General features: G+C 39.7%; 1 protein-coding gene across 6 annotated transcripts in view; it reads right to left on the minus strand.

Moving 5' to 3' along the window:
• Positions 1-11,301, minus strand: part of LOC123611579 (collagen alpha-4(VI) chain-like) — a 122,195-nt gene extending 110,894 nt beyond the window's left edge. For all 6 annotated transcript variants that reach the window (XR_006718740.1, XR_006718739.1, XM_045503672.1 and 3 more), the window contains exon 1: positions 11,176-11,301. The gene's annotated coding sequence lies outside the window, so the exon portion shown is untranslated. The remainder of the gene's footprint in view (positions 1-11,175) is intronic.
• Positions 11,302-14,748: the final 3,447 nt, after the last annotated feature.

Raw genomic sequence — 14,748 nt, forward strand, 5'->3', positions numbered from 1 at the left:
TACAGAAATCAGTTGCATCTCCATACACCGATAATGAAGCAACAGAAAAAAAAAATCAAGGGTTCAATCCCATTTACAACTGTATCAAAAACAGTAAGATACCTAGCAATAAACCTAACCAAAGAGGTAAGTGATCTGTACTCTGAAAACTATAGAACACTTATGAAAGAAACTGAAGAGGAGACAAAGAAATGGAAAAACATTCTATGTTCATGGATTGAAAGAACAACATTGTTAAAATGTCTATAGTACCCAAAGCAATCTCCACATTTAACGCAATCCCTATCAAAACACCACCATTTTTCACAGAGCTAGAACAAACAACCCTAACATTTGTATGGAACCTCAAAGACCCTAAATAGCCAAAGCAATCCTGACAAAGAAAAGCAGAGCTGGAGTCATCATGATTCTGGACTTCAGGCTATATTACAAAGCTGTAGTCATCAAGACAGTATGATACTGGCACAAAAACAGACACAAAGATCAAGGGAACAAAATAGAAAATCCAGAAATGCCCCCATACTATATGGTCAACTAATCTCAACAAAGTAGGAAAGAACATCCAATCAAAAAACAGACAGCCTATTCAACGACTAGTATTGGGAAAACTGGACAGCAACATGTTAGAATGAAACTGGACCACTTTCTTACCCCATACACAAAAATAAATTCAAAATGGATAAAAGACTTAAATGTGAGACAGGAAATCATCAAAATCCTAGAGGAGAACGCAGGCCACAACCTCTTTGACCTTGACCAGAGCAACTTCTTACTAGACACATCACTGGAGGCAAGGAAAACAAAAGCAAAAATAAACTATTGGGACTTAAAGATAAATGGCTTCTGCACAGTGAAGGAAACAATCAGCAAATCTAAAAGGGAGTCTATGGAATGGGAGAAGATATTTGCAAATGACATATATGATGAAGTGTTAGTATCCAAAATCTATAAAGAACTTATCAAACTCAACACCCAAAAAACAAATAATCCAGTGAAGAAATGTACAGAAGGCATACATAGAAACTTTTCCAAAGAAGACATCCAGATGGCTAATAGACACATGAAAAGATGCTCAACATCACTCACCATCAGGGAAATACAAATCAAAACCACGGTGAGATACCATCTCACACCTGTCCGGTTGGCTAAAATTAACAACACAAGAAACAGCAGGTGTTGGTGAGAATGTGGAGAAAGGGGAAGCCTCTACCACTGTTGTGGGAATGCAAACTGGTGCAGCCACTCTAGAGAATAGTATGGAGGTTCCTCAAAAAGTTAAATTTAGAACTACCCTATGATCCAGCAATTGCACTACTAGGTATTTACCCAAAGGATACAAACATACAGATTCGAAGTGGTAGAGATACCCCACCGTTTATAGAGGCATTCTTAACAATAGCCAAACTATGGAAAGAGCCCAAATATCCATCAACTGATGAATGGAAAAAGATGTGGGGTGTGTGTGTGTGTGTGTATGTGTGCATGCACACGCGCACTCCATTTCACAATGGAATATTACTCAGCCATCAAAAAGAATGAAGTCTTGGGGCATCTGGGCAGTTCAGTCAGTTAAGTACTGGACTCTTGATCTCAGCTCAGGTCATGATCTCACAATTAATGAGATGGAGCCCCACATTGGGTCTGTGCTGACAGCACAGAGTCTGCTTGGGATTCTCTCTCCCCTTCTCTGTGCCCCTTCCCCACTCATGCTCTCTCTTTCTTTGTCTCTCCAAAATAAACATTAAAAAATTAAGAAAGAAAAAGAATGAAATCTTGCCATTTGCAATGACATGGATGGAGCTAAAGTGTGTTATGCTAAGGAAAGTTAATCGGTCAGAGAAAGACAAGTACCCCATGATTTCACTCATTTGTAAAATTTAAGAAACAAAACAGATGAATGTAGGGGAAGGTGGAAAAGAGAGAGAGGGAAACAAACCATAAAAGACTGTTAACAATAGAAAAAAATTGAAGGTTGATGAAGAGAGGTGGGTAGGGGATGGACTAAATGAGTAATGGGTATTAAGGAGGGCACTTGTGTTTAATATGGGGTGTTATATGTAAGTGATGAATCACTAGATTCTACACTTGAAAACAATATTACACTATATGTTATCTAACTAGAATTTAAATAAAAATTTGAAAAGAAAAAAATAAGATAAAAAGGCATTGCTCATACATCCACAAAACAAAAAAGAAAATAAATTCAGATATTATGATTATTGCTATTGTTACAATAAAATACAATACTGTAATTAACTCTTAATGAAATTAGAGGAAGTAGAAAACATTCAAGTAGGGTACCTACATTTTCATATTCTGCTATGTCCTAATTATTAGTATTAATGCAATTAATCACAAAAAATGAGAAGTATTTTTAGTTAGTTGTAAATAAAGTACCAGAGCTGTTTATGGAAATACAATGGGAAAGTCAGAAGTTTCTAAACATTTGCAGCTGTGCATATTTGTATTTACATTAACGAAGAGAAAAATGTCTGTAGCTTAAGGACTTAATACCTGTATTATATATACTATTTCCTGACGATGTTTCTATCTAATTAAGCTGCTGGAGGGGTTTTGCATTGAACATGTAGGGTCCGTTGTGAAGGCAAAAACAAAAAACAAAGACAAAAAACAAAAAATAAACCCAAAGCGACTAAGTGGCATGCAATTGGGTAGGTCTAGCATAGAATGATACTGATTCTTTCTGAAAATAATTCTAATGGGTGTGGAGAAGAGAGATACTTCTCACAAAGTATGCTGAAAGAAGTTAAATAGTCAACTAGAACAATCTATTTTTTATGTTTATTTATTTTATTTTGAAAGAAAGAGTGAGTGGGGCCCCTGGGTGGCTCAGTCGGTTAAGCGTCCGACTTCAACTCAGGTCACGATCCCGCGGTCCGTGAGTTTGAGCCCCGTGTCGGGCTCTGGGCCGACGGCTCAGAGCCTGGAGCCTGCTTCGGATTCTGTGTCTCCCTCTCTCTCTCTGCCCCTCCCCCATTCATGCTCTGTCTCTGTCTCAAAAATAAACGTTAAAAAAAAATAAAAAAAAAAAAAAAAAGAAAGAAAGAGTGAGCAAGGAGGAGGGGCAGAGAGAGGGAGAGAGAAAGAATCCCTAGCGGGCTCCACACTGTCAGCATGTGGAACCTGATGCAGGCCTCAAACTCAAGAACCTGTGAGATCATGACTTAAGCTGAAACCAAGAGTCAGACAATTCACTGAGCCACGCAGGTGACCCTAGAACAATCTATTTTTTTTTTAAGATTAATCCATTCAATTAAAATTACCTTGCAACCAACCACTATAGTAATAATTGATTCAGGGAAGAATCACCAAATGAAGCTAAAACCATCGGGTAGAAGCATGTTGGGGAACAAGGTTTTAACACAAGTTTCAAAACATCTCCTAACAAATAACTTCTAAGTTATAAAGGGTAAAAAAGTATGTTTACAAAAGAGGAATATGGTGGACATGATTTAACCAACAATGTTGGGATAAACCACCATCACATACTTCCTGAACTGATGTATGAGAAAACTCTACATCACTTATATGGTAGTTCTCCTCCAAATCCACGACTTAAATCTAATAAACAGTCAAACAAACCGAAACTTGGAGATGGTCTAAAAAACAACTGGCTTGTGCTGCTCAAATATATTTATTTTTATTTATTTTTTTGTTTTGTTTTGTTTTGTTTTGTTTTAGAGAGAAAGAGAGGAAGCATGAGTGGGAGAGAGAGAGGGACGGGGGGAGAGAGAATTTTAACCAGGCTCCCCACTCAGCACAGAGCCCAATGTGGGGCTCCACACCATGACCCTGGGATCATGACCAGAGCCAAAATCAAGAGTGGGATGCTCCATCCACTCAGCCACCCAGGCACCCCCAAAATAGTAATGTCATGAAAAACAAAGAAAAGCTGAGAAACCAACTGAGGTTAAAACAGTCTAAAGAGACATGAAAACTAAAAGCAATGCATGATCATAGATTGGGGGGGAAAAAACGGCTATAAAGGACATAAAGTGAGATAATAGGTAAAAATTAAACATGGACCGAATATTATATAATTCTGTATCAGTGTTACATTTCCTGAGTTTCATCATTGTGTTGTAGTCATGTAAGAGAATGCCCTTGTTATTAAGAAATATACATAATATGAAGCACAGGGTCTTGGGGTCACCAACTTACTCTCAAATGTTCAGCAGAATTATAATAATTCATAAAGAAACAATGTATGGTGAGAATCTTATAACTTTTTTATTGAGTGTTTATTGTTTACCACATAATATGTCAGGCGTATTAAAGAAATAGTTCTTTTCCTGGGAGGACTTGGAACCCTAGGGGAGAGGAAGAAATGGATGAATTGTAATATTGTGGGATGAGCAAAATTATATTGAAATCTGTACAAGGTGTTGAGGAACACAGTGGGTGAGCATCCTTCTGCACTTGGTAAAGTCTTCAAAGAGCAGATGATGCTGGAGTTGAGACTTAAAGAAGGAGTAGAAATGTACAAGTGAGCAAGTGGAGAAAGGGAATTCCAGACATGGAACAGCATGAGCAAGGACTCAGAAGAGGTATTGGACACCCTGGGTAGAGCTCATCCAAGGCCTTGGGAGCTAAGGTTTTTGACCACAGGAGACCTGGTTAAGCCTTCTTGGAGCTCATACCCCCTTGCTGCACAGGCTCTGAGGGCATGCATCTAATAGAAACCTTTGGCTTTCTGAAATGCATGAACTCAGAAGGTGGGATATAAGAGGGGACCCGGGTAGAGTTTCTCAGTTTTCATCCATAAACTGCCTTAACTTCATTTAATTAAACCAGCAGTGTTTTATATACAAGTCTCCCTCAAGGTTTCTATTCTCCCTCTATGGGTCCCTCAAAAATGAAATGAAAAGATGCCATCTCTAACGTTCTATGCCACTGGTTCTTAGCCTGAGCATTGAGTCAGAATCACCCAGAGGACCTGTTAAAACCCAGCTTCCTGGACCCCATCTCCAGAGTTTCTGATGTAATAAGTCTGAGTGGTGAGAATTTGCATGCTGAGTGGAATCAAGGGACCACACTTTGAAAACCATTCTTCCATGCATTTAGCATGCAGTGGTTCCCAACCAGGCAGATGTCTGCTCCATTGACTTTCAACAGCATCTCTAGCTCCACAGGGAAGAAAACAAGTGTCTCTTATCAACTACGTGGGGAAAGGGAAGAAACGATCAATTTAAAATGTTTTCTTTATATATACATGACTGAGAGGTAAGCAGAAGCTTCAAAATTTTTAGATGAAAGATCCAATGCAAATGTGAAAAATTAATTTAACGCATTTTTCAATTTGCCTTCTAATTATACTCTATTCCCAGAAATAATGAAGAGCTATGTCCTTTCTTTTTTTTCCAAATTTTTCTGGTCATTTAAACAGGATTCTTTCAGGCAGTGTATACTTGGCTTTCTTACAAGATAGTCTTGGAGTATACCACATCTGGGCAAGAGGAAGCTCCAGGAGGCAAATAATTGGGGGACATGAACAGATTCTTCTGTACACATCACATTAGAATTCACACGGCATGTTTAACAGTTAAGAAAAACTAAAGGTTAGCCTTAACCTATTTCATAAACATTAACATTTGCTTCCGTGCCCATTCACAAATCTTATGACGGCTTGGATATATACACAACTTTGTTGTAAAATATTTGAGGGAGGCTGTGTCAAACATTTCAATGACAATTAATGTGTTATTAGGCTCAAAAAAGAAAAAAACCGTAACAAGATGCAGAATCTTGGAGCGTTGCTTCAGGGAGGGATAAGGATGACAATATCAGAGTTCAGCAGGGCCCTGACACTCCCATCAGCTGCAATAATTTCAAGATCAGCACACAATTTGTGAGGTATTTAAAATTTTGGAAGTGAATAGCATCCCAGCTTTGGGGCAGTTTTTCTCTATCTTAGGCCCTTTTCATATCCTAATTCACCTAGTTTCCCACAGTGCCTGGTTCATACATCACCTGCACCATTTGCCGTATGTATTGCCGTCAATCATTTATCTACCCCACTGGGCTGTGAACACACAGAGAGAGGAGTCTCAGCCCAAGAAATCTTTGTAGTGCTGGCTACATTGTTGAAACGAATAAATCTTTCCCTTTTATGATCATTATTTAACGTTTGAACAAACTGCTGAACGATTTAATCCAAGGAAAAAGAATATTCAAACTCTTACAACTGATGTGTAACTTATAAATTCCACCACCCCAGCGTTTCATGAGCTTGGTTTTGTCAGAGAGATGGGGATAACTACCCTGTCTTTCTCAAGTATTTCATTCAGGAAGAATGCCTGCAATCCGCTAAGCAGATCAGGCCCCTCCAAAGACGGTGGGCAGGTCACCGCACTCTGCTACTCCCTACTTCCTGTCACCAGGAAATGTAGGAAGAGCAGGTCATGATAGTGAATAAGGGCAAGATGGCCCTCTGCAATTGTCTGGTTTGGCCTCATATACCCTATCCATTATTTATTTCATGTCCTTTAAGAAGGTTGCTTCAGAATCTGTAAAGAAAGCATAGTATGGAGCAATAAAAAATTGCATAGAACTTGACTTTGAACGTTCTGGTTCAAGTTTCAACCCTGCCACGTTCTTGTTATGCAGCTTCTTGGAAGTCTCTTGAACTCGCTAAGACTCAGTCCTGGCAGCATAAACTGTGCCTTCACCCAGTTACTGACAGGGTTATTGCGGGCACAGCATAAGCTAATGGGGGGTAGCAAAAACTTTGGAGAAAGCTAGAAAACTTCAGAGGTTACTATCACTTTGTCAAGCAATAATCTACAAAACAAAAGTCCAAAAATTTAATACTTTGTCGCCTTAGAACCAAGCCTCAGAATTTTTATTCCAAGAGAAATGCATTGCTTGGACCAAAAGAGTCCTGGCTACATTTTCGCTTCATTATGTCTAGGAAATAATCACACTATGATGTAAGTGAGATTTTGGATAGTAACAGACATTTGACAGTAGTGAGAGAAGATTCCCTAAATCAGAGAAGTGGAGTACCAGGTATAACAGCAAGCTGGTGGTCACCTGGATGAGATAAGCTCTTTGTTTTTTGGGTTTTGTTTTTTTTTTTTTAATGAAATTTATTGTCAAATTGGTTTCCATACAACACCCAGTGCTCATCCCAAAAAATGCCCTCCTCAATACCCATCACCCACCCTCCCCTCCCTCCCACCCCCCATCAACCCTCAGTTTGTTCTCAGTTTTTAAGGGTGTCTTATGTTTGGCTCTCTCCCACTCTAACCTCTTTTTTTTTTCCTTCCCCTCCCCCATGGGTTTCTGTTAAGTTTCTCAGGATCCACATAAGAGTGAAAACATATGGTATCTGTCTTTCTCTGTATGGCTTATTTCACTAAGCTCTTTGAAACCTTATGTTACGAAACCTTAGCTGTCCATGTTCTTTGAGCTTAATCTTTTACTGTTGTTTCCAGGGCTTTAGCTTAAAATAACTTAAGGGCCATTGAACTTCTCTTTGTATCTTTTTTGAGTTTCTGAAATAGTGTATAATAAAATGTTTAAAGACAAACTGAAAGAATATCCACTAAATGCAGTGACACAAACTTACCTGACCCTCAGAAAGTTTACGATATTTCTTAGAGATTCCAAGATGCCCTGACTAGGCTACAAATCTTTCTGAAGTTTATAGAATTATAAGTCAGTGTGGTTTGCCAAGTCTATCAGACTTTGATGATTCTGAATGTCATTATTCCTTCCCTTTACCTGGAAGGCTGCATACTACTCCTTGGCCCGGGACACATGTGCATGCATGCGCACACGCAAGCAAACACACACACACACACACACACACACACACACACACACACACACGCGCGCGGCAGGCTCTATTCACCTTTCAAAACCCAGCTCAGGTGTCACCTTCCTAACTCAAGCTTGATGGCAAATCACTCCCTGTTCTGTTCTTCCTCTGAAGTCTGTACATTTATTTCAATGAATTATTTGGGATTTGTTAGGACTGTGTCTTTACTATTAATATATGCTCAGCACCTAGAACAGTTCCTTTCTCTGCTCTCTTTTTTCTTTCTCTCTCCCTTCCTTCCTTCTTCCCTCCCTCTGTTCATTTCTCTCAGTTCATGGCAACTGCAACCTTCTCACAGCATGGACCCAAAGCCACGGAGCTATCATTAACTCCTCTCTCACACACACCCCCTACATCCAACCTGCCAGGAAATCATGCTGGATCAACCTTTAAAGCTGTTTACACAGAAACCGATGCTCTTGTCATTTCTACCAACAGGCTGATTCAAGCCTCTCTTGCTTGATTACTACAGCAACCTCCATGGCTCTCCCTACTTCTAACCTTTCCCTCTGAAGCCTATTCTCAAAATATAACCAGAGAAATCCTTTTAAAACCTAGGTGACCTCTGCTCAGAGCCTTTCAATGGCTTCCTGTTTCATTCAGAGTAAAAAAACAAAATAGACTACAAGCTCCTATATAAACTGGCCCCCAGTTTTCTCCGACTCATTTCTCACCCTGGCACATTAGACTTGGATCACTTTGGCCTATTGGCTGTATAAGCCAGTTATACTCACTGCCTAGGGTTTTTGTACATACTGTTTATTGTTTCCTCCATCTGGAGTGCTCTTCCCCTCCTATCCCCATTTACTCACATATATCCCTATATACCCACACACATCTACACATACCCACATATATCTACATATATCCACAAATATCCACGTATCTCCTAAATATCCACTTACATCCACATATATCCATATATATTCCCACAGGTATCCATATATCTACATACTTTCCCATATGTTCCCATGTAACATTATATATCCCCATATATCCACTCATATCTATACATATCTACACATATATCCACATGGCTGATTCCCTTGCTTCCCTCAAGTCTTTGCTCAGGTATCACCTTCTCAGTGCAGTCCATCTTAGCCATTCTACTTAAAATTGCAACCTACCCTTGTTGTCCCAGCACACCCAAGCCCCCTTACCCTGCTCTGCTTTTCCTCTTTTCCTATCATCTTCTAACAGGCTATGTAATATTCATCATGGTTTTTATCAATTACCTGTAATCATGCCGCACCTTCACCTAGAATAGAAGCACTACGAGGAATCTTGTTTTCCATAACATATCCCCAGTGCATGACATACAGTAGGTGCTCAAAAAAGATTCGTTGCATAAATTCATTTGTTCAGAAAAAGAATGATTTCCTGTTCTTAAGACAGAATGTTCTAAACAAAGATTTAGAGGCATTCTTGGGAAGATTGGTGCTCCCTAGGCTATTCTTTTTTGGTAAATGGAGGACTCAAAGCCAGTTGGGTTCACTTTTATATTTTAATTCTATTTTTAATTCATTTGTATTAAAAATATAATCAGAACAAATAGCATAAAACTAAACATTTGGCAAATTTGTAGAATAAGTAAAACCAGATCACAGGCATAGTATTGGAAGGGTCTTGGTTTAAGACCTTTGAGGAATCCAAAATGGAGCCAGTCTGCAACTACAACTGTGCCCAAGGAGGCAGGAGAGAGACGCAGCCAGAGGTGAACCTTTAAAAACTCACAGTCACAAAAATCCACTTATACAGTGAGTTGCTCAAACATAAAGACACAAGATTAGGTTGGAATGTTTGGGCAAAACAATTTCCTATAGGATCTTTTTTAAAGGACTCATGGTGCTTTTATTTCAGACCAAAATATCAGGTAGATAATATTCATTATTTCACTTTCTAGCGACTCTGTAAGGGACTATATTTACTGTTTCTGCAAAAATGTAGACAGGGTTTCATTGTTCTTGGTCAGTGATGGAATAAATGCATCCACAGACCTCTCAAGGCCTATTCCTATGAGCCAGAAACTATCAGACAAAATTATGTGATGGCAGACTACTTTCAAAGGCCTGTGGCATGCACACTCTGGGTTGAAATAAAAAGGACCATCCTACATTTGCAATTCCCTGGGCTTATTTCGTAGCCTCTGAAGATCAATGCAAAAGAGAACAAAAAGTTGCTAGATTTTTCTCCTGTACTCCTGTGGAATAATTCTCAGTCAATATGTGATTCTTCCACCCCACAGAAGTCATCCTGAATGGTTGTCACCATCACTAAATTCAGTGAATTTAAATGTGTAGGTATCAACCCCAGTGACCAAAAAATTATACATAAAATCTGAACCTGATCAATTTCACATTAACCTTTCTTGAAGTTCTTTATAAAAATAATCATTTTCTTCAGCTCTAGTAAATGATATGCATGCTGATGTCCTTAGGGAGTTTACTGATGTTTCTAATTTAAAATGCATTTAAAAATAAGGTAGAGTAACACATGGCCAGAGGGATGATGTGAAAAAACAACGATATTAAAATGTTCATAGTGAATCTAAGTGGTGAGTATACATGTATTCCATGTGGATCCTTTAACTTTTGCTGTATGTTTGAAATTTTTTATTAAAAATGTAAATAACCATCTCACTTGTTTCTTAAAACTGTGTATGGTGGTCAAATGAAAAGAAACCTAGTAGTGGAGTTTCATGCATCCTGGCAAACTAGACGGAAGAAAACTTTATTTCCAACTCAAAATTGCACCTGGCATTGTTTTGAGAGAGTCATTTTTACCTAAGTTTTATATCTCTACTAAGCCTGTTTATTCCCTGATTCTTTAGTGTTTTCTTCTTCCCTTCGCCTTATGATTCTAATACTAATCTCCATGTTTAAATTCTCCCAAAGATTTGCATCAGTGAAATAATTCATGAGACATCTGTGAGTCCCCATACGTTGGTTTCCCCTTTCCACACAGATGGTAAATTCTGGACCCCATCTTAAAACATTTCACATTTTCCTGCTCCATAAAAGTTCAGAGTTACACGCCTCGTTCTGCCACAGTTTGAACCTTGAAAGTTACTCTTGCTCTGTGTGTCTAACAGAGATACCTTTTGGGTTTTTTTCCTCTGTGTCTTTGTCCCTGTCTCAATTTCTCTCTGTCTCTTTGCTATGCAAGATCTCTCTTTCAGTCTCTATCACTTTCTCCTCTGTTGGTCTGTCATTGAGTCCCTGTCTCTCTCTGCCTGGAAGTGAAAGAGAAGCAGTGTATTTGCAAAAATACATAGAAACAAACTAGAGTTCCCACCTACCCAACTCTCCCAGGGAAAAGGAATTTCCTCCTACCTGGCAAAACCTTTGCAACTTGTCCTTTTAATTCCTCCTTCTTGTCTTCATCCCTTAAGAAGCTGTTTGAGCCTTGGGAATTCCCTAGAGCACAGGAAGCCTCAAGGGTACAAAGACACACCAGCTTTTCCGGTATTTAATACTCTCCTGGGGGAAAGGGAATGGGGGGGGTGGTGAGGGGAGGAGCAAAAACGATGTTTATGATGACTGACGCATTGCTTGTTCTTATGTGTGCTTTATTGCCATTAAATCAAAAGGATCTTTCACTCTGTAAACACTGATCCTAAAAATGAATACAAAGAGTTCCCAGGGAGAGTATTCTCAAAAAATAGTAATAATAATAATTTTTAAATAATATAAATGAAACTAACCTTTTTCAAATTTAATTTAAAATTCCTAGAATAAAAATTAATCCTAATTATCCTTATTTCAATTATTTACTCTCCACCTGAAGTCTCTAGACTATGAGCCGCTTGAGAGCAGGAACAGGTATAATTCATCTTTGGGTCACTCATATCCCCTGGATATCCCCTAGCAAAGAGTCTTGTACATACTAGGTCTCAAAACAGCAGATATAATGGATGGATGGATGGATGGATGGATGGATGGATGGATAGGTGGGTAAATCAATGAACTGAACAATGGCAAACACTCCCTGCATTGATAACAAGGTAAAGCTCTTAGAGCATCTGGATGCTCATACCAACCAGATTAGGGATCAGGATGGAGTCAAAGGAAATAGAGAAGTATTTTTGTGTGTGCACATACATGAGTTAAACAATTAAGCTTCTGTAACAAGAGACGTAATAACCAAGATCGTTTCCTTCTCACATAGTTCAGTCCAAGGTGTCTATTCCAGGTCAGCAAGAGGCTTTCCTCCACATAGTCATTCAGGGACCCAGGCTAATATTCAACATGTGGCACCTGAGGTTTCTGCAAGTACCACCAGGGTAGCCAGTAGGGAGGGTGAAAGAGCTAACTCTGCACACTGCCTCCTAAACAAGTGAGGCAGAGGTTGCTCATAGTTCTTCCACTCACATTCTGCTGGTCAGACCTTAGTCACACAGCCACATCCAGCCGCAGATACTTGAGATCTTATTTCCAGCTAGGCAGCTATGTGCCTTGCTCAACTGTTACCATAAAAGAAGGAGAGGGAGAATGGAGGGGGAGGTGGGGGTGGTCAGCAACCATTTCCATCACATTTTGTATACATGTTTTTCACCATTATCTCAAAATCTGAAGACCCGTACTTGGAATGCAGTGTTGTTTTGTTTCTGGCATGAGTATTCAAGGAAGTGGGGTCAAATGAAGTTTCTCAAAATAAATTGTCAATAGAAGGACAGTGTGTCATTAGCGGAGTTGAATGCAAGCTTCTCTGTGTTTTTCCGGGATTGTTAAATTTGACATAAAACCTAGAGAGTCTCCTCCACAGAGGATAACTTCCAAAATGATAGGTTAGTTCACTCTTCATCAATTGTCCCTTCATTATTCATGAGGTGTGGATAACAGGGGCAAAGTTTTGCTCTACGCGGAAATAGAGTCACTTCATATATAGCTAAGAAACAGTAAGAGCTCACTAAATAGTCTGATTCCCTGAGGGAAATAATCAAACTATCATATGTAAGATTCTTCAGCGAAAACAGTGAAGTGCAGATATTTAATGCCATATGATGCTTTCAGTCTTTTGTTCCCTCCTGCTCAGGAAGTCATGTTCTCCCCTCTGACTCACCCACCCAACAGCATCCCGCTCCTCTGTCTCCCTTTCATTCCCCAAAGAGGTAGCTTAGACCCCAAGATAGGTTTAGGCTCAAGGTCTTAAACTCTAACACCGACCCTGGTTAAATAGCAAGGTCCTTATTTATTCTGTTACTTCAGAATTCACCATTTGGCTGTGCTCTGTATCCTCTCTTTGACCTTCAAGCAATATTTCTGCTTCTCCTTGTGTGCTATCCCCCCACCAGGAAGAAGCTGGCTTCTTGGGTTCCCCCAAAAGCAGACCCTGAGACAAGGACTTCAGTGTAGGCAATTTATTTGGAAAGCCATGTGAGGAAGCAAGAGAGGGAATATGGAAAGTAAGACCTGAAAGAATAAAAGCCAAAATTTGCCTTAATGTATGTGTTAACTCTGTAGGCAACTGAGGTTCAGTCTCACTGTGGACCCTCTGAAAAACTCAGAATATCCCTCAGAACCATCCCAGTGAGAGACAGCTTGGATTTCATCACTAAATGCCGTCTCTCGGTGGTTGAGAACTACAGGGGTAGGGGGAATGGGAAGGATGAAGTCCTGGGCACTTCCAAGCCGCCCTGTGAGCAGACTGAGTAAGCCTCCTTGGCAATCAAAAAAGCCCTCCCTCAAGTGGAGAAGCTGGAAGGCTGTGGTGGGCAACTGTACGCATGCTCAGAAACTGTGCTGGGCTGCAGGGGAGCTCAGAGATGCATTGAGTGGATCTGGAGCATGGCACCAACAGTGTCTCCTACGCGTGCCAACTTCTTCAGAACAAAGTCTCCTCTCCTCAGGACCCCAGATTCCTCCTCCCACTGACTGTTCTCCCCATGGGTAGAACCAGATTCCCAAGCTCAGAGTTCACAACTTCCTCCTCTTTGCTCTCACAAACGTGTATGACAAAATCCACTGTTGCCCTCACCCTGGCTCACGGAGTTTTGTTTTTTTTTTTTTTCCTTACTCATTGTATCCATCACTAAATTGTGAGCTGCTCAAGGGTAGAAACTCTATCTCCTTTGCAAAGATTAACACACAGTAGGAGCTCCACAAATATCTGCAGAGTGAATAAATGACAAATAATTGCCTCAATAATATACAGAAACTCCAAAGATCCTTCAACTTCTCTTTGTGAATGACATGACATTTCCACCTTAACTCACTCCTTGATATTGGCTACAAAAGCTGTGCTGTTATTTCAAGAGAGACCCTGATCAAGCATATATCTGATAAGTAGAAGAGAAAGAATCTCTTCTATGAAGCTCTGGGAGGAAAAAAAAAAATGCTTTTGTTAATTAACAAAAGGACATGAAAAAACTTGTTCTCTAAAATCATTGACTGTCAGAAACTGCTGTTTGAAATCACATTTAGTGAGAATGAAACACCTCTTTTTTGCCTAGAGGATCTAAGTCATTTTAACACAGAAAAACAGCCTGGATTTCCAACCCAGATCCAGAGCTTCAGATAAGGGTTTTAAACACAACATTCCATACTTATCTCAACTGTGTAGTTTCCCAGGAAACAGGACCCTGAGTTCTCATCTCAGCCCAGGCCCAATGTCAACTCTTAATACACCCCCACCGCTTTGCTCTGAGTGAGCCTATCACTGCTTTGTTGAAATTTTACTTAAACCCCACCATTTCCCCAAATACTAGAACAAGCTTGTGTCTTCCTTTGGTGAGGTGTCCTATCATCCTTTTGGTGCATGAGTCCCCTTGCTCAGCAGGTTAACTTTGTTGGATGATAAGTGTCTCCTTGGTGGTTTTTATCAGATGGACTTTATCACCTCTGGCCAATTTGCTAGTAGCACAAATTGATCAAGGTTGCTAGTCATTACCATGGACAGCCCTTAGA

The sequence above is a fragment of the Leopardus geoffroyi genome, chromosome C2 (assembly GCF_018350155.1).
Source record: "Leopardus geoffroyi isolate Oge1 chromosome C2, O.geoffroyi_Oge1_pat1.0, whole genome shotgun sequence".
Taxonomy (NCBI): domain Eukaryota; kingdom Metazoa; phylum Chordata; class Mammalia; order Carnivora; family Felidae; genus Leopardus; species Leopardus geoffroyi.